The sequence below is a fragment of the Quercus suber genome, unplaced genomic scaffold (assembly GCF_002906115.3).
Source record: "Quercus suber isolate HL8 unplaced genomic scaffold, Cork oak 2.0 scaffold_6, whole genome shotgun sequence".
In the NCBI taxonomy this organism is placed as follows: Eukaryota; Viridiplantae; Streptophyta; class Magnoliopsida; order Fagales; family Fagaceae; genus Quercus; species Quercus suber.
The window spans coordinates 188024-207086 of NW_027069472.1; positions in this window are offsets into that span (position 1 = coordinate 188024).

Consider the following 19063-nt stretch of genomic DNA (forward strand, 5'->3'; position numbering starts at 1 on the left):
TAGCCGATCAAGATTTGTATTCCGACTCCAAATTTTCTTAGGAATCTAAATTTGCTTAGATTAAAAATCTTATATTATAAATAAAGTCTTTCTCTTTGAATAATCGAAGCAATGTATGATTTTGAATTGTTTTCTATATTTTATTTTGAGAATTGGAAGGTCCATGGAATAATTTAATTAGCTATATAGTTCTGTATGTTTGATACTCTTCAATTTGTTTGTTCCGTTCGATTTCTACTCGGCTCTTTTATTAGATACTGTTGATATCTCACGGTTCTACAAGATCAGATATTTATTTTTTTTTGATACAGGATCAGATTTTTAGAAACACCAAGTATCAAATATTAAATCACAATCCTGAAACTAATGGGTTCTCTAAACCTGTGGGTTCTCTAACCAATCTCTTTCTTTTATTTTGTTTTTAAATCCCTATTACCTCTCAAGTTTTTTATTTTTCAAGGTTAGGCTGTAAGGATGAGTTTTCTATGGTAAGTATCTAATATTAAACCACAGTTCTATATATATACTAGCCTCTATGCACACGCATTGTGCTTGCTTAGAAGGCTCTTCTATTTTTCTGGGTAAAGGTTGATAATTTGCATATATTATAATTTGGAAATATATATTTTTTATTTTTCAAACAAATAAAAATGATAAATTTTAGAGATAAGTGGTAACTGTAATTTGTTATTTGACATTTATGACCATATTTCTAAATAAAGTTATCCTTTATTAATGAAGGTATTTTTAAACCATATAAAAATCCAGTTAAAAAAGAAGAATCCTCTTATAGTTAGCTGCCCTTGCAAATTGGACCTTACTCACAAGCCATAGCTCCCACCATTCGGTCTTCCATGTTTATCAATGGTCTTGGTTCTATTTTTTGAGGTCCTCTTGCTTTTCCTCCATCTTTCCTCTAAATTTAAGTTTTTGTTTTTGTCTTTTTTCATCCTTCTCAGTTCGTTTGCACCAAGTGTTTGATAAAATGTGTGTAAGTACCCTTCTTGCTGTTGGTCTATGTGGGTAACTTTTTTTCTCTTTTACTTTTTTATGTTTTTAGGTTGTCGTTGAATTGTAGTGGTAAATATGAATTTTGATAGTTTACTGATACATACATACATAGACAATTTATTGGATAAATTTATGTTAGGGAATGCATCATTTAATTGTAAATTTTTTTCCTCCATCAATAATACATTGACATCATACATAGATAGCAAAACAAAGATTCATAGCATATGTTAAAAATTCACATATGCTATGAAGTATTGAACATGTTACTTTTGTTATATGTATGGTACAAAAAGAACATACGATTTTGTTAGTAGGCTCTCTCTCACCTGAACTGCCCAAGTAGCGACCATTGCTATCTAATACACAAGCATTTGGTATCAAACCCGCTAATGTGTCTTGAATCTTGATTGTTGGTTGATATTTGTATGTATAACGAGTCAAATTAGAATTTCCAGCGGACACTTGACAGGTATCAATCACGATGATTAACAAACAAAAACCATAGACTATTTTCAAAATAGTATTGACCACCTTTTGAAATCAGATAAATACTTCTGTTTCTCAAAAAAAAAAAAAAAATACTTCCTTCTAAAATTACCATGCCCTTCAAAACTCACTACAGTTGTTAACTATATTTTCACCCTAGAAGGGCTTGACCTCTATCAATGTTACTTTACATGATTAATGATATTCTTCTTTGTTTGATGATGCCAAAAATCATCAGTGAGCTGCATGGTCCTCACATGCTCTAGATAGAACTTACAAAACAGAAATAAAGAAGACCTTGCAGAGAGTACCAGTATGGTACCGGTCAAATACCCTCCGAAGAGAGAATTTCTACAAACTCTAGAGTGCCAGAGTTGGGAGAATTACGTGTACCTTGATTTGTGAGGGCTTTGGGGTTTTATAGTAGTGCAGAGCTGACCTTAATTTCTTGGTGGAGAGGGTATTTCCTTGTAGAGAAGATCCCCATTAATATTCGTAATATATGGGATCCTTTCCTTATAGGGCTTCCTTCGACTATAGTTGGGCGTGGAGTGCACGATATTTCCATTCTAAGATTCTTGGATACCACTCATGCCATGAAGGTGACACGTGGGTGCCACGAAGGTGACATGTGGCTTTAGCAGATCATTTAGCTTTGGTCCATCTGCCTTAAGGGATCCACCCGTCGCACCTCCTCTCCGTCCATGTCACACATCCGTCTGCTTCAAGGAATACAACCGTCATGTCTCTCATCCATCCAGGTTATGAACCCATCCTCTAGTTTTTAGAATTCCAAGACCATCTCTTTTCGTGACTCCGTCACTAATGTCTACTCTCGTTATTTATATTCGTCTATTTGGGGATTTTATCCCTATCAGCTGCCCCCTCACTCCACGGGTCCATTGCCCAATATTCTAGACGAACACGGGGGGTGACGGTTACTCCTAGTTCTAGGGAATTGTGCCTTTATTGACAGGGTAATTGAGAGTCAAAAATGCTGATGAGACATGTGGCATCATTTGAGTGGTGGGTCACTTGGATCAAAGTGTCGCTTCGTCTTCTACGTAACTACCTCTATATATATATGTTGCTTTCTTCTCCCATTTCCATCTTTTGCTCCTAATTTCCTTTGTCAGAGCTCATCTGTCTCCTGTGAGATTCTTGCGATCCGTGATCTTCGTGCATCTGTCCATCGTGCTTCCATCCTCTTATTCGTTCCATATACCTGTAAGTATCTCCATCTTGTATACTTCTAGTTTTTCTTTAATTTGAAACTATTGTGACCATCATGTATATAGACCTATAGAGTCTTAGGAATTTGTCCGTCATTTGTAGGTGTAATAGATGTCCAGTGAAGTGTTGAGCAATCAATCATGTGTTTGCAAAGGAGTGGGCTACGATGAAGTCTACCTGACAGGTTAAACCAACCTCGGCGCTACATACATTGAGAAGGATTCATTTGCCAACTCACCTTCTGAGGAGGAAGATGAGGACTCAGATGAGTATGGGTCAAGGAGTTACACGGACAAAGTCTTAGGCAACGAAGAGATCAACGAGTCCCCACTCCGATCCATCATCGGTCCTAATGGTCTTAGGAACTTCGTCCTTCCCCTGATATGGATGGTTAACAATTTTAGCTCGTCTGTCAAAAGTAAACACTTCAACACCCTTTGAGATAGGTACCAGATCCCTGCTGACATCCCCATCCGTCTACCACGTAAATTTGAGAAATGTTACTACTATGATGCTTTTGACATCAGGATGTACAAGCAGATGTTCAAGGCTAGGCTTAGGCTTCCTTTGAGTGTGCTCCACCATTGCCTACTTCAATTCCTAAGTCTAGCCGTCACCCAAATTGCTCCAAATGCTTAGAGAATCTTCATCGGTGCCGAGGTTCTGTATAGGGTACTAAGCAAGGGGAGCCATCGCCTAATAGTGGAGGAGTTCTTCCACTATTATTGCCTATAGGAAATAGTCAAGTCCAAGGGTATCTACAGTTTCCTTCCAAGGAAACTGTCACTAAGGTTGGTGTACAAGACTCCAAACTCAAACTAGAACTGGAAGAACCGATATTTCTTCGTCCAGTGAGAGACCTGGGTATGTCACCCTGACGAACATCATGACACACCCATTGTTGACAGAACCTAGGGCATACTGCCTCCGTTTGGTATGTGTCCGTTGGAGCTTATTTGTCACTTTAAACATATTTACTGTTTTCTAACGTAATGCTTATTTTGGTTGCAACTCAGGACCGTCCAGAAGTGTCTCTTGAAGAGTGGAATTTTTTGGAGAGAATCTTCTGTATCCCACTCCAAGAGAGGACCGGAAAGAGCTCATCACCCTGGCTACCATTCACTGGTATTGTGAAGGACCTAAGCCCACAGACATCGCCCGTCGCTACGACCGAATTACACACAAGCGTGAGTCCATTGCTTTCCTTTGGTTTGTTCTTCAGTCTTTTACTTTCTTGAATTTTGTCTAACTTTTTCTTCCCGTCCCCCTTTGATGTAGAAATGGACGAAGGCAAAAGGAAAGGCTAATATGCAAAAATGCCGCTAAATGCACGAAGAAGCAGTAAGACGGGGAGGTGCCCCCTACTAAGGGGACAACGCCAATTAAGCCATTCTTGAAGTGGAAGCCCACAGACAAGGGCGACCGTTCGGCCAAGAAACCCAAGGAGGAGGTCACGGCCACCGTTGGGGGGAAGTCAGGGTCCGTTCAAGTGCCTCCTTCCTGTCATGGTGGTAGTAAAGGCCTAATGACGGCCCCAAGTCCTACTCTTGAGAAGTGCCCCCTATCCTCCATAAGGACTCTTGTCGTGTGATGGGGCTTCTGTCGTCCATTATCAAGGATGACGATTACGAGGACTTAGGCAATCATGCCATTAAGGCTATTGGGGAGATGGGCCTCTTTGGCTTAGCTTAGGTATATAATCGTTACTTTTCCCTTTCACTTTTAATCTAGAATATTTTGGTTTTGAATGTCTTTTAACATTTTGTAAGGGGTGCTGATGATGAAGGGTCTAATGGACCATTGCCTTACCAAGGAAAAAGTGATTAACCGACTAAAGGAGAAGGTTAAGGCTATAAAGGCAGAGTTGAATAAGCTTAATGCTTGGAAGGAAGTCCAAGTCCAAAAGCTGACCTTAACTAAGAAGGCTCTGGAGGAGTCGGAGAACCACGTAGACGAGCTGAGGAATGTACTTCTAAATAAAGAGGGGGAGATTACGAACCTAAGGGAGCAAGCCCATTGTGCTAAAGCTGACAGGAAGGTATAGTTTCAAGACTCCGATGGATACCTTAAGGAGCTTAGCAATTGGTACTCAGACGAGTTTGATGAATGCCTCTGTCAAGTGAAAGCTCTTTACCCTAACCTTGACGTGTCTCAGGTATCCCTTGATAACGTTGCCTAGACTTTGGCCAAGACCGTCGACCAAGAGGGCATGGACGAGCTCTTCGAGGAGGACCCTACGCCCATCGTTCAAGATGATGGAGAAAGGGCTCCTAAGGATAAGCAGGCTAAGTCTGTTAAAGATAAGAGCCAACCTGTTGAGGAGGAAGAGCTAGGGACGGTTGTGGATGGAGCACCTCTAGTGGACCAACCTTAGCATTTGTAAATTTTTATTTATTGAAATCATGTTGAAAACAATGGTTGTATAACTTTTTTGGGTTTTTAATTCTAAGTTTATTTGCTTCCGTTCCATCTAAAAGATTTCAATTTTATGCCTATCAGTTTGGCAGGTTTTAGATCTTTCGCTTAGATTTATCAAGGAATGATCCGTCTTTTTTATAAGTGGGATATGTCTATCCATATAGATTTTCAATGTATCCCTTAGGGTGTACTTATGGAATTAATTAATTTTCGAGGCATCCCTTGGATGCACCCATCCACTCATGGACTTGTATAAAATTTAAGGCATCCCTTGGGATGTGTCCGTCCACTAATGGACTTCAATAAATTTCAAGGCATCCCTTGGGTGCATTCGTCCACTCACGGACTTGTATAAATTTTAAGGCATCCCTTGGGATGTATTCGTCTATTAATGGACTTAAATAAATTGCAAGGCATCCCTAGGATGCACCCCTCCACTCACGGACTTGTATAAATTTTAAGGCATCCCTTGGGATGTATCTGTCCATTAATGGACTTTAATAAATTTTAAGGCATCCCTTGGATGCACCTGTCCACTCACGGACTTGTATAAATTTTAAGGCATCCCTTGGGATGTATCTGTCTACTAATGGACTATAATAAATTTTAAGGCATCCCTTGGATGCACCTGTCCACTCACAGACTCGTATAAATTTTAAGGCATCCCTTGGGATGTATCCGTCCACTAATGGACTTTAATAAATTTTAAGGCATCCCTTGGATGCACCGGTCCACTAATGGACTTGTATAAAATTTAAGGCATCCCTTGGGATGTGCCCGTCCACTAATGGACTTTAATAAATTGCAAGCCTCCCCTAGGATGTATCCGTCCACTAATGGACTTTAATAAATTTTAAGGCGTCCTTGGGGTGCATCTGTCCACCTAAGGACTTGGTCGTAGATATGGTTTTGTAGAGATGTACATATGCGCATGATATATCTAAATAACTCCTCTTATTATGATAAACATGTGCATAAACAAAATTGCTCTGAAAAAATAAAAAGCTGCCATTTGAGCTAAAAAGTACTGTAGATAATAAAAACAACTAGAATGAAATAAATTAGAAATAGAAGTGGTCTACATGTCGTTGTCTACTGGTAGTATTTCTTTAGGTGCTCGGTATTCCATGGATGGTGCAACTTTTTGTTGGAAAAATACATGTTTGTATCGCATACAAGACATACACAGTGGAAAATTAACAAATCTACTTCATTCACAATTGATAACATGTACTATGTAAATTTTAGAATATAAGAACAAGAGAGTATACATTGGTGCAGTGAAATTCAAAAATAAAGATTAGAAGCAAGGAAGTCAATACCGTACTGGAGGTTGTACCGGTTTGGCCAGGAGTACGATATATTTCGGGTACCGGTCAATACCGGTGTACGGTTTTGGGTTTACCGTTATTTTATATATTTAATATATATATATACACACACACACACACAATCTCTATTTACCATAAAACATTAAAATGAAACACAGTAACCAAACTACAATTTGTTATTTATCACATCATCTGAGAGTGAGAGTGGAAAAAAAAATTATGACTTTTTACTGTACTTTAGACTAAACTACCATTTTAGCTTAAAATATCATAGAATGCAATAATAGAAATGAATTGCAAGGCCCAATTCTAGCAACTTCCTTCTTCTCTTTTGACTCTTTCGTTGAAACCTACATAGTACACGTGTCCTGACCCTCCGACCTCCTCTATAGCACCCACTACCACTACCTCAATACTCACTCACTCACTCACCTATATTAATTACTAATTACACAACACACAGTGACAAGTGCTTATAGTTACAAATATCTTCAGGTTCTAATTTCACATGAAATATAATTCCACACAGCAAAAATTAAGGCAAAATTTTACCTGAGAGTGAGAGACAGCAGCCAAGACCTGAGAGACAGAATGGTTGAGAGACAAAGAGCAGAGAATGAGAAGCCGAGAAAGTGAGTGAGAGACATAGCAGCTAGAGACACTGAGACAAAGAAGCTGAGAGAGTGAGAGACACATAACAGCTGAGAGAGAGCGTGAGAGCAAGAAAATAAGAGGGCTATACGGCTGAGGCCTTAGGGTTAGAATTAGGATTTAGCACAATTACCATATTGCCCTTGAAAACTTGTCAAATTTACCAAAAAAAAGAAGGATGTGTTTCGGCCCGGTATCTCTTTACTGGCGAAACAACCGGAATTCACCGAAACGTCTGGTATGCGTCCGGTATGACCAATATTTTTTCCAGTACAAAACAGAGGGTGTATCTATACCAGTGCACTGGCCGGTACGGTATATACCTGCGATACCGACCGGTACGGTATGACTTATGAGATCAACTTCTCGAATTAGAAGTACTTGGAAACACCTTTAATCTTCACTCCAATTTCACTTGTGTCAAAGAAGTGTGGTCTCTCAATCAGTTTCCAAAGGGAGAATAAGAGAGTGGCTTACACTCACATACACACCATTTCATTCCTTATGAAAAACTCTTATTATATTATGTATGTTTCTCTCCTTGTATTAAACTGATTATCTAATTAGACTAGCCTTTCAGGCCATTCCAATTGGGATTTAATATGTGGCTTGGAGTGGGACCAAAAGGGAATAAATAAGATTCTAGATCCAATGGGTGTTGAGCTTTTCTATCAACTCTTGACAAGTCCAAAGTTATCATTAATTATATTTAATACCATTATATAAATATAATTGCATTATAGGCCTTATTAATAAATTATATCTCAAGACTATATTATACATTCAACCCCTTCATAAAATATTCATAGTAATACAAAGTCATGAATGTAGACTGCCACTTTGAAGATTACTACATCTTAATCCTTAAGTACCTGGCTTAATCCTTTAAGTTATTCATCATATATTTATGAAATCCAATTTCATAAATATATACTTTAGTAACTCCTTACTAAAGTAGTTAGGCCTAATATTCTGAATAACCAAACCCATTAAACTTATCTTAAGGGAATATTTTATATCTCTATTAAGAGATTATGAATTCCATTTTAAAAGTATATGTTCCATCAACACCAAATATGGTTGCTCAACATACTGAGATTTTGATCGTGACTTTAAATCTCACTCTTGATATATCAAAGCAACTTACACTTCATGATCAGGTCCATTATTCTCTCTGGATTAATAGTTCATGTAAACAGAAGTAGTGAAATTTATTATTCATTTGACAGTCGTTAGGAGAATAATAAATCTCATAGCGGTTTAGTTCAATATGTCTTAACTTTTAAAACATGTCTACATATCAACTAGAAGTCTCCACTTCCATGATCAAGACAAATCATCTTAGTTGATATGTTATAGTTTTCGCAGATGAAATGCCCAATTTTATCACTGACTACGAACTAAAATTCTGAGTTTATAAAGAACTTGTGATTTATATCTTCTATGACTAAATCATATAAATCACATACTATGCATCTTATGGGCTATATGATAATGTCCAAATATTCATGTTACTATTATTTTAGATAATAATAAAAAAACTTTATTAATCACAACATAATGTCATACATAGCATCATACAATAGGATTTAAGGGCACATATCCTAACAATCTCCCTCTTGCCCTAAAGACTATTTTGCACTAATCTAACTCCCATTCCCTTCAAATGTGACTCAAAAGTCCTTTGGGACAAGACTTTGGTAAAGGGATTTGCTAGATTATTTGCACAATCAATCTTTGCTACTACTACATCTCCTCGAGCAACAATGTCTTGAATAATGTGGTACTTCCTTTCAATGTGCTTTCCTTGGATCTTTGGATTGTGCAACCACTCCGCTATTGTCGCAAAACAATGTGATAGGAACTTGCTCTATTCTCACAACACCAAGATTAGAAAGGAATTTCTTAAGCCAAACAGCTTCCTTTGCTGCTTCACAAGCAGCAACATATTCAGCTTTCATGGTGGAGTCAGTAATACAAGATTGCTTAACACTCCTCCAACCTATGGCTCCACCTCCCAAGGTGAATTCACAACCTAAAGTAGACTTTTTGAAATCAAGATCTGATTAAAAATCTAAATTTGTATAGCCAATAGGTTTCAAATCCTCACACCGGTAAACAAGTATATAATTTCTCATTCTCCGTAGATACTTGAGAATATGCTTTACAGCTTGCCAATGTTTTGGTCTTGGATTTGATAGATATTGGCCGACCATGCCAACTAAATAATAGATATCTGGTCTAGTACATAGTATGGCATACATGAGATTTCCCACTACAAAAGCGTAAGGAATTTATCTCATCATATTTTCTTCCTCAAAAGTCTTAGTCATCAGATAGAGGAACTCCATGTCTGAAAGAAAGCAATCCTTTCTTAGAGTTTTGTATGCTAAACCGTTCTAGAACCTTATCTATATACCCAGCTGATGACAAGCCTATCATCTTATTCTTGCGATCTCGCCAAAGCTTGATCCTTAGAATAAAGTTAGCTTCACTCAAGTCCTTCATATCAAATTTGCTTGACAACCAAACCTTTACTGATGACATTACCCCTACATCATTTCCAATGCGTAGAATATCATCAACATAAAGCACTAGGAACATTACTACTTTATCTCGATGTCTTTTGTACACACATGGTTCATCAATATTTTGTTCAAAATCAAATGACTTCATTGCTTGATTAAATTTGATGTTCCATGACCTAGATGATTTCTTAAGTCCATAAATGGATCTTTTCAACTTGCATACGATATGCTCTTGGTTCTTTGCTATGAAAACTTCTGGTTGCATCATATAGATTTCTTATTCAAGATTGCCATTTAGAAATGCAGTCTTGACATCCATTTGTCAAATCTCATAATCATAATAAGCAGCTACTGGTGAAAAGGTTTCTTCATAATCAATACCTTCTTTTTATGTATATCCTTTCGCCATTAGTCTTGCTTTAAAGGTTTCAACCTTTCCATCTATCCATCTCTTCCTCTTGTAAACCCATTTGCAACTAACAAGTTTAATGCCATTAGGCGCCTTTACAAGATCCCAAACTTGATTGGAATACATAGAATCCAATTCATATTTCATAGCTTTGAGCCAATGATGTGCATTTGTATCATTCATTGCCTCTTCATAAGTGTAAGGATCAGTTTTAACCTCTTCTGAGATAGATTCATAAGTTTCTCCCAGACCTATAAATCTTACAGGTGGCCTAAAAATCCTCCCACTATGACGAGGCTCCTATGTACTAGTCATCTCATGCGTAATATCTTGTGGTGTATTCGATACAATCACATCATTCCTAGTTTCATCCATTGATTGTTCAATTACATATTCATTCATTTCAGCCAAAAAAAACTCTACTTCTAAGAGTAAAATTATTCATATAGTCATTTTCCAAAAATTTAGCATTTGTATTAACAAAAAATTTGTTATCATTACGATTATAGAATAAATAACTCTTGGTTTCTTTTGGATAACCCGCAAGCAAACATACTTCTGATTTTGGTTCCAATTTATCAGGCTTCCCTTTTAGCACATGTGCTGGACAACCCCAAATGTGGAGGTATCTCATACTAAGCTTACACCCGCTCCATAATTCCATGGGTGTTTTGATAACAGATTTTGATGGAACTAAATTTAAAAGATGTATTGTTGTTTTTAAGGCATACCCCTAAAAGGAAATTAGTAAAGTTGACTAACTCATCATGGACCTCATAATTTCTAAAAGAGTCTTATACTTTCTTTCTGCTATACCATTTTGTTAGGGAGTCCTAGGTGCAGTCAATTTGGATACAATCCCATTTTGAGTTAAGTAATCCTTGAAATTCCCAAGAAGGTATTCACCACCTCGATCAGATTGAATGGTTTTTATGCATTTACCCAATTGATTCTCAACTTCAGCCCTAAACTCTTTGAATTTTTCAAAAGTTTCGGACTTTCGTTTCATTAGGCACACATTACTATATCTTAAGTAATCATGCGTAAAAGTGACGAAATACTTATAACCTCCTTTTGCTTGGGTTGACATAGGACCATATACATCCGTATGAACTAATTCAAGCAACTTTTGGGCTCTTCTACCTTTTGCATTAAAAGGTATTTTGGTCATTTTACCCTTCAAATAAGATTCACAAACTGGAAATTCATCAAAGTCCAATGGCTCTGAGAGTCCATCTTTGATCAGTCTTTGAATTCTGTTTGGATTAATATGACCCAAACGCAAGTATCAAAGATATGCATCATTAGTAAAAGGAAACTTTCTCTTTAATGATTTTACGTGAGAGTCATTATTTAATTTAGAATTATATAATTCATGCTTATCAAGAGTTAAAATATAAAGACCATCAACAATATTGCCAAAACAGATAAACATTTTATCCTTCTTTATTACAACATTGTCTTTCAAGATAATACAATATCCATGTTTACCTAAATAAGTTGCATAAATTAAATTTCTACGAAAATTAGGTACAGATAAATAGTCTTCCAATATTAAAACTTTAGAATCAAAGCATAAATTAAACTCTCCAATAGCTACAACTGGAATCTTGCTCCAATCAGCCAAAGTAAGAATCAATTCCCGCTCATTCAGCTTTTAGTCTCCTGGAACCCTTGCAAAGTATTGCAGATATGGTTAATACAACTTGAATCCACACACCAAGAATCTGTGGGATTTTGTACTAAACATATTTCAAGAAGGAATGAACTTTTCATACCTTTATTCTTGGCAACTCTAAATATTGGACAATTTCTCTTCCAATGACCTTTCTCGCCACAATGGAAACACTTTCCTTTGGCGTACTCCTTTTTCTTTCCCTTGTTGGTAACTCCTAAGGCAATTCATATACCATCTTGTGTGGTGAAGTCCTTCTTCTTCTTCTTTTTACCCTTGCCTTTCGACTTAGGTGGAGAAGTAGAAATTTTAGCCATATTAGCGTTAACATTGGATGTACCAAGAATGCCTTCCACCTCTACCAAATCATTCATTAATTCAGATAATGAATAAATTTTTTGTTCATATTATAATTAAGTCTGAATTCCTTGAATGATTTTGGTAGTGATTAGAGTATCATATCCACTTAAGATTCTTCATCAATATCGGCACCTAAAACTTCTAGTGTATTCAAATTAGAGATCATCCTAAGACAATGCTCCCTCATTGAAGTACCTTCAGCCATTTTGGTATTATAAATTTGCCTCATAGTTTCTTGCCTTGCAGAATGACCTTGCTCACCAAACTTCTCCTTCAAACTTAGCATTATGTCCGAAGCTAGTTCTACATCCTGCATTTGATGTTGTAGAACATTTGAGATAAATGCTAGGATATAGCACTTGGCCATCTCATTAGATTTCTGCCAACAATCATATTGCTATTTTTCCTCAAGAGGAGTATCTAATGATGGAAAGTTAGGACAAGGTTAACTAAGCACATACTTGTGCTCTTTAGTAGTAGGAACAATATCCAAATTTCTTTTCCAGTCAACATAGTTAGATCCAATCAGTTTGTTTTGATTAAGAATAGCAACAAGTGGGCTAAAAGATGCCATGATTTAAAACTGAAAATAATAAACATAAATATAATAAGTAAAATTGGACATTATCAATTTAGCATATAAACATATAGTATGGAACCTTAATAAAACCATAATATAAAATATGTAACGACAACCCAATCTCATGTTTAAAATTCCTTGGTAGCAAGTAAATTATAAACACTATGACTGATTGAGAACTATTCTCATTATTAGTGCTATCATGATAACTCTTATCAAACACTAATAATATGCCGTATTTCCTTTAGCCTCTAAGTAATAATGACATAGTTCCATAGGGAGGTTAACATTAAACTTAGTCTAGTGTACACCATTGCCCAAAATCTATGTGAGTCGTTAAATAACTCTACGGTAGCATGGTCATTCTTAATGTAAAAATACATTTCATCCATCATTAAGAAGTTTAATCTGTAGTATCGTGAATTAAACACCCTCCGTTAGGAGCAAGGCATATACGCCAAGATGAGGTGCTTAATCACACTACTATAAACCAACAATGGAGGCCGTGAGATCCAACCTTTGTATCTCTCTCCCACTAGATATTAAGAAAAAAAAGGTTTTTAATTAGAAAACATGCGTAATCTCATTACACATAGTCTTGCACTTTTAAATGTGAAACACTTAGTGAAAATTCAAAACTCACAACTTTTGATCGATTGAATGTATCTCTCGATCGATCGAAATCATGAAGAAAATTTTAATAAACAATCTGGATGACTCGATTGATTCTCGATTCCTGTTTGATCAATTGAAAAGGCAAATTTGATCGATTGAAAGGAATTCTCGATCAGTCAAAATTTTAATAAATTCATCACAAACCCATGGGTTGACTCGATTGATTCTTGATTCCTGTTCGATCGATTGAAAATGAACATTCGATCGATCGAAGGGAATTCTCGATCAGTCAAAACTCGTGAAACTGAATTTTCCAAAATTTTCACTAAACAATTCAACGGTTTTTGATGAACAAACTACCATCATATGAACATAATAGATTGAGTTTAAGATCAAAACTGAATACCATTGATGCTATAGCCTTAAAGTTCAATTTAACATACTTAATATCAAACTCGAACAACATCATAACATCAATAATAGTTTTTATAAAACAATAATTTCAATAACCATGCAAAAAATTGAATGTAGAATCTTCTAACATCATGAAATTACTATCTCTAATTCCAAAACTCACAAAACATGTTATACTAATTGGAAAATAAAGACCGCTTTGATACCAATTGTTGGAAGAAAAAAACATGTTTGTATCGCATACAAGACATATGTAGCGGAAAATTAACGGATCTACTTCATTTGCAATTGATAACATGTACTATGTAAATTTCAGAATATAAGAAAAAGATAGTGTACCTTGGTGTGATGAAATTCAAAACTAAAGATTAGAAGTACTTTGGAACACCTTTAATCTTCACTCCAATTCCACTTGTGTCCAAGAAGTGTGGTCTTTCAATTAGTTTCCAAGGGGAGAATAAGAGAGTGGCTTACACTCATATACACATCATTTCATTCATTATGAAAAACTCTTATCATATTATGTATGTTTCTCTCCTTGTATTAAACTAATTATCTAATTGGACTAGCATTTTGGGCCATTCCAATTGAGCTTTAGTATGTAACTTGGAGGGGACCAAAAGAGAACAAATAAGACTTTAGTTCCAATGGGTCTTGAACTTTTCTGTCAACTCTTGACAAGTCCAAAGTTACCATTAATTATATTTAATACCATTATATAAATATAATTGTACTCTAGGCCTTATTAATATATTATATCCCAGGATTTTATTATACATGCAACCCTTTCATTAAATATTCGTAGTAATACAAAGTAATTAATGTAGACTACCACTTTGAAGATTACTACATCTTAATCCTTGAGTACCCGGTTTAATTCTTTAAGTTATTCATCATATTTTTATGAAATCCAATTTCATAAATATATACTTTAGTAATTCCTTACTAAAGTAGTTAGGCCTAACATTCTGAATAACCAAACCCATTAAACTTATCTCAAAAGAATATTTTATATTTTCGTTAAGAGATTATGAATTCCATCTTGAAAATATATGTTCTATCAACACTAAATGTGGCTGTCCAACATACAGAGGTTTTGATCGTGACTTTAGATCTCACTCCTAATATATCAAAACAACTTACACTTCATGATCAGGTCCATTATTTTCTCAGAATTAAGAGTTCATATAAATAGAAGTTGTGAGATTTATTATTCATTTGATAGTCATTAGGAGAATAATAAATCTCACAGTGGTCCAGTTCAATATATCTTAATTCTTAAAACATGTCAACATATTAACTTGAAGTCTCCACTTCCATGATCAAGACAAATTATCTAAGTTGATATGTTATAGTCTTCTGTGACTAAATCATATAAATCACATACTATGCATCTCATTGGTTATATGATAATGTCCAAATATTCATGTTACCATTATTTTAGATAATAATAATACAACAACTTTATTAATCACAACATAATGTTATACATAGCATCATACAATAGGATTTAAGGGCACATATCCTAACACTTTTGTCCATTGAGTGTCTCCAGGTGATATGTGCCTTTCCTCTGCTACGAAGTAATTCTGTAGGGTCCTTCCCATTAGGGTCTTAGCTTCCTGTGGGAAGGATCTCTTTTAGTGCTTGTTTCCTTCCTCAGGACGAGATCTTTAACTTGAAAGTCCCTGTGCATGACTCTAGAATTGTAGTGCTTGACCATGAGGTCTTGGTATCGTGCTAACTTTTATTTAGCTGTTGCTCTGACCTCGTCCATTAGGTCTAGCTGTAGGTGCATGGTTTCGTTGTTCTTACTCTTATCATGGTTCTTCATCCTGTAGCTTATAAGTTCGACCTTAACGGGGTTAACAGCCTGGCTCCCATAGGCTAGTCGAAAGTGTGTTTCTCTTGTAGGTGTTCTAGCTATTGTCCTGTACGCCTACAATATACTTGGCATCTCGTTTGGCCATATACCTTTTGCCCCCTCAAGCTGAGTCTTGATGATTTTGAGCAAGGATCGATTCGTGACCTCAACTTGTCCATTGGCCTGAGGATGGGTGGGTGAGGAGTAGTGATTCTCAATCCCTGGACAGCTTGTTGTTGAACTACTTCCCATTATTCAAGACCAAGACTTTGGGGACCTATACCTGCAGATGATGTTTCCCTAAATGAAGATTCGTACGTTTTTCTCCGTGATGATGGCCAAAGCTTCAGCTTTCACCCATTTGGTTAAGTAATTTGTGCCGACCACTAGGAACTTTAGTTGCCTTATTGCTATTAGGAATAGGCCCATAATGTCCAACCCCTATTGAACAAAAGGCCACGGGGCCATCATTGGAGTGAGCTCTTCTATTGGCTGTCTGATGATGTTGCTGAACCTCTGATACTTGTTGCAAGCTCTAACATAGGCTTGGACACCTTTTGCATGGTAGGCCAATAGTATCTTGCTCGAATCAGCTTATGCATTAGCGATTATGGCCTTAAATGGTTCCCGCAGATTCCTTCATGAACTTCCCTCATAACATAATATGCTTCCTTGGGGCTTATGCATCTTAGATACAGTCGGGAGAAGCCTCTCTTGTACAAGACATCTTTTATTTGGACGAATTGTGTAGCCTGGACCTTTAGTTTTCTTGTGGCCTCCTTATCGTTGGGTAGTGTGCCGTCTTTTACGTACGACATTATCAGTGTGGTCCAGTTGCTTTTCGAGCCTATTTCCTGCATACCAATGCCATCTATTAAGGGTGAAAGCTGAACAAAAGAAAGTACATACTGGAGATAGACATGTGTTTTGCTTATGCAGCCTTGGCAAGTCGGTCTGCTTACTCGTTCTCCTCCCTTAGGATTTGAACAAACTTGGCCTGAAGGTCGTCGCTTACCCACTTCTTTACTTACTCTAGGTACTTTTTCATCATTTCTCCCTTGCTTTCGTAATCACCGTTTACCTAGCTCGTGATCACCTATGAGTCGCAATACACCATCACACTTGTGGCCCTTGCTGCTTTGGCGAGATCTAGTCCCGCTACTAAGGCTTCGTACTCTGCTTCATTATTAGTCATAGAGAAGTTGAGATGAATCGTACACTTAATCTCATCCCCTTCTGGAGAGTGTATCACTATCACTACTCCACCAACCTACCTGTTGGATAATCTGTCCATATGGATAATCCATTGAGGATGCTCTTCTACCCCCTGGCCTTTCATATTGGTGAATTGCGCAATGAAGTCAGCGACCACCTGTCCTTTCATGGCAATGTGCGGGCGGTGTTGTACGTCGAATTTGCTCAACTCAATTGCCCATAGCGCCATTCATCCAACGGCTTCATGATTACTCATTACTTTTCATAGAGGTTTGTCTATCAGAACGACCACAGTGTGGGCCTGGAAATATGGTTTGAGCTTGCGAGCTGCAGTCACTAAGGCGAAGGCTAACTTCTCCATCGAAGGTACTTCTCCTTTGCGCCTTGGAGTGCCCAGCTAGTGTAGTATACGGGTTTCTGCATCTTGTCTTCTTCTCTAATTAAGGCTACACTGACAACAGCTGGGCAAACGGCCAGGTAAAGAAACAGCTCCTCCCTAAGTTTGGAAGGGCTTAGCAATTGTGGGGAAGAGAGGTATGCTTTTAGGACCTCGAATGCTTGTTGACACTCGATCGTCCACTCAAAGGACTTCTTCAACATGCAAAAGAAAGGCAGGCATTTGTCCGTTGCCTTTAACACAAACTTGTTCAGCGCCGCTAACTTGCCGTTGAGGCTCTGCAGTTCTATTATGTTCCTAGGTGGTGCCATCTCCATTATGGCCCAGATCTTGTCTGGGTTGACTTCAACTCTGAGACATCATGAATGCTAGGAATTTTCCAACCATTACCCCAAATGCACATTTGCTTGGATTGAACTTCATGTTATAAGAGCAGAGGGTATCAAAGGTCTTCTTAAGGTCGTCCAATTGGCCGTCTTCCCGTCGACTTTTCACTAGCATGTGGTCCACGTAGACTTGGACATTCCTCACAATCTGATGTGCAAATATTTTGTTCATGAGCCTTTGACACATTGTGCCTGCGTTCTTGAGACTGAACAACATCACTTTGTAGCAAAAAAGGCCTTGGTTGGTGACGAACGAAGTTTTCTCCTAATCAATCTTGTCCTGCTTGACTTGGTTGTAACCCGAAAAAGCATCCATGAAACTTAGCAACTGATGTCTTGTTGTTAAGTCTATCAGGACGTCGATCTGTAGGAATGGGTAGCTATCTTTAGGACACACCTTATTTAAGTCCGTGAAGTCTACACACATCCTTTATTTTCCATTGGCTTTTTTGACCATCACTACATTGGCCAACTAGTCGGGATAGTATACTTCTGTTTTGAATTCTGCCTCCTACAATTTGCGAACTTCTTCCACTATAGCCTTGTCTCACTCCTAGGCAAATGCTCTCTTCTTCTGTTGGATAGGGGCGAACAAAGGTGATACATTTAACCTGTGAACCATGACTGAGGGGTTGATCCCAAACATGTCTTCATGGCTTCCGGCAAAGACATCTTGGTTCTCTCGTAGGAACGTTGTGAGTGCTTGACAGACTGGCGGACTGGCTTGGGTTCCAATCCTGGTTGTTCACTCAGGTTTGGAGTTATCGAGAAGTATCTCCTCCAACCCCTCAATGAGCTCTGCAACTATCCGTTGCTCTTTTATGCTCATAGTCTATAAGTGGTTATCCATCTCCAACATTGCTATGTAGCACTTGCGTGCTGCCACTTGGTCTCTACGTACCTCTCCTACTCCGTACTTAATGGGGAACTTGATTATCAGGTGATAGGTCAAAGTCATGGCCTTCCATGAATTGAGTGTAGGCCGGCCCAGTATTGCATTGTAAGCAAATGAACAGTCAACAACAAGGAATGTAACATCCTTAGTAATTTGTTAAGGGTAATCATTGACCATCATAGGCAACATAACTGCACCGAGAGGGTATACTTTCGTTCCTCTAAACTCGACGAGTGGTGCATTGGTCAGCACGAACCGTTCTCTCTCGATTCTCATTTGTTGGAATGCTGGGGAATAGAGGATATCAGCAGAGCTTCCATTATCAACTAGGACTCGGTGAGTGTTGTAGTCTTTTACTGATGTGCTAACAACTAGTGCATTGTCGTGGGGGTGGTGTAGATGTCGTGCATCTTCTTCCGAGAACCCATTTATGGGGTTGTCGACTCGTGCCATCTTTGGAACAAAACCCGTCAGCTGGACATTCTGAACTATCCTAAGGTAAGTCTTACACGCCTTCTTGGATGAACCAGAAGCTGTGGTGCCCTCTATAATCATCCTTATGTCCCTTAAAGGTGGTTTGGGGCGCTCGCCC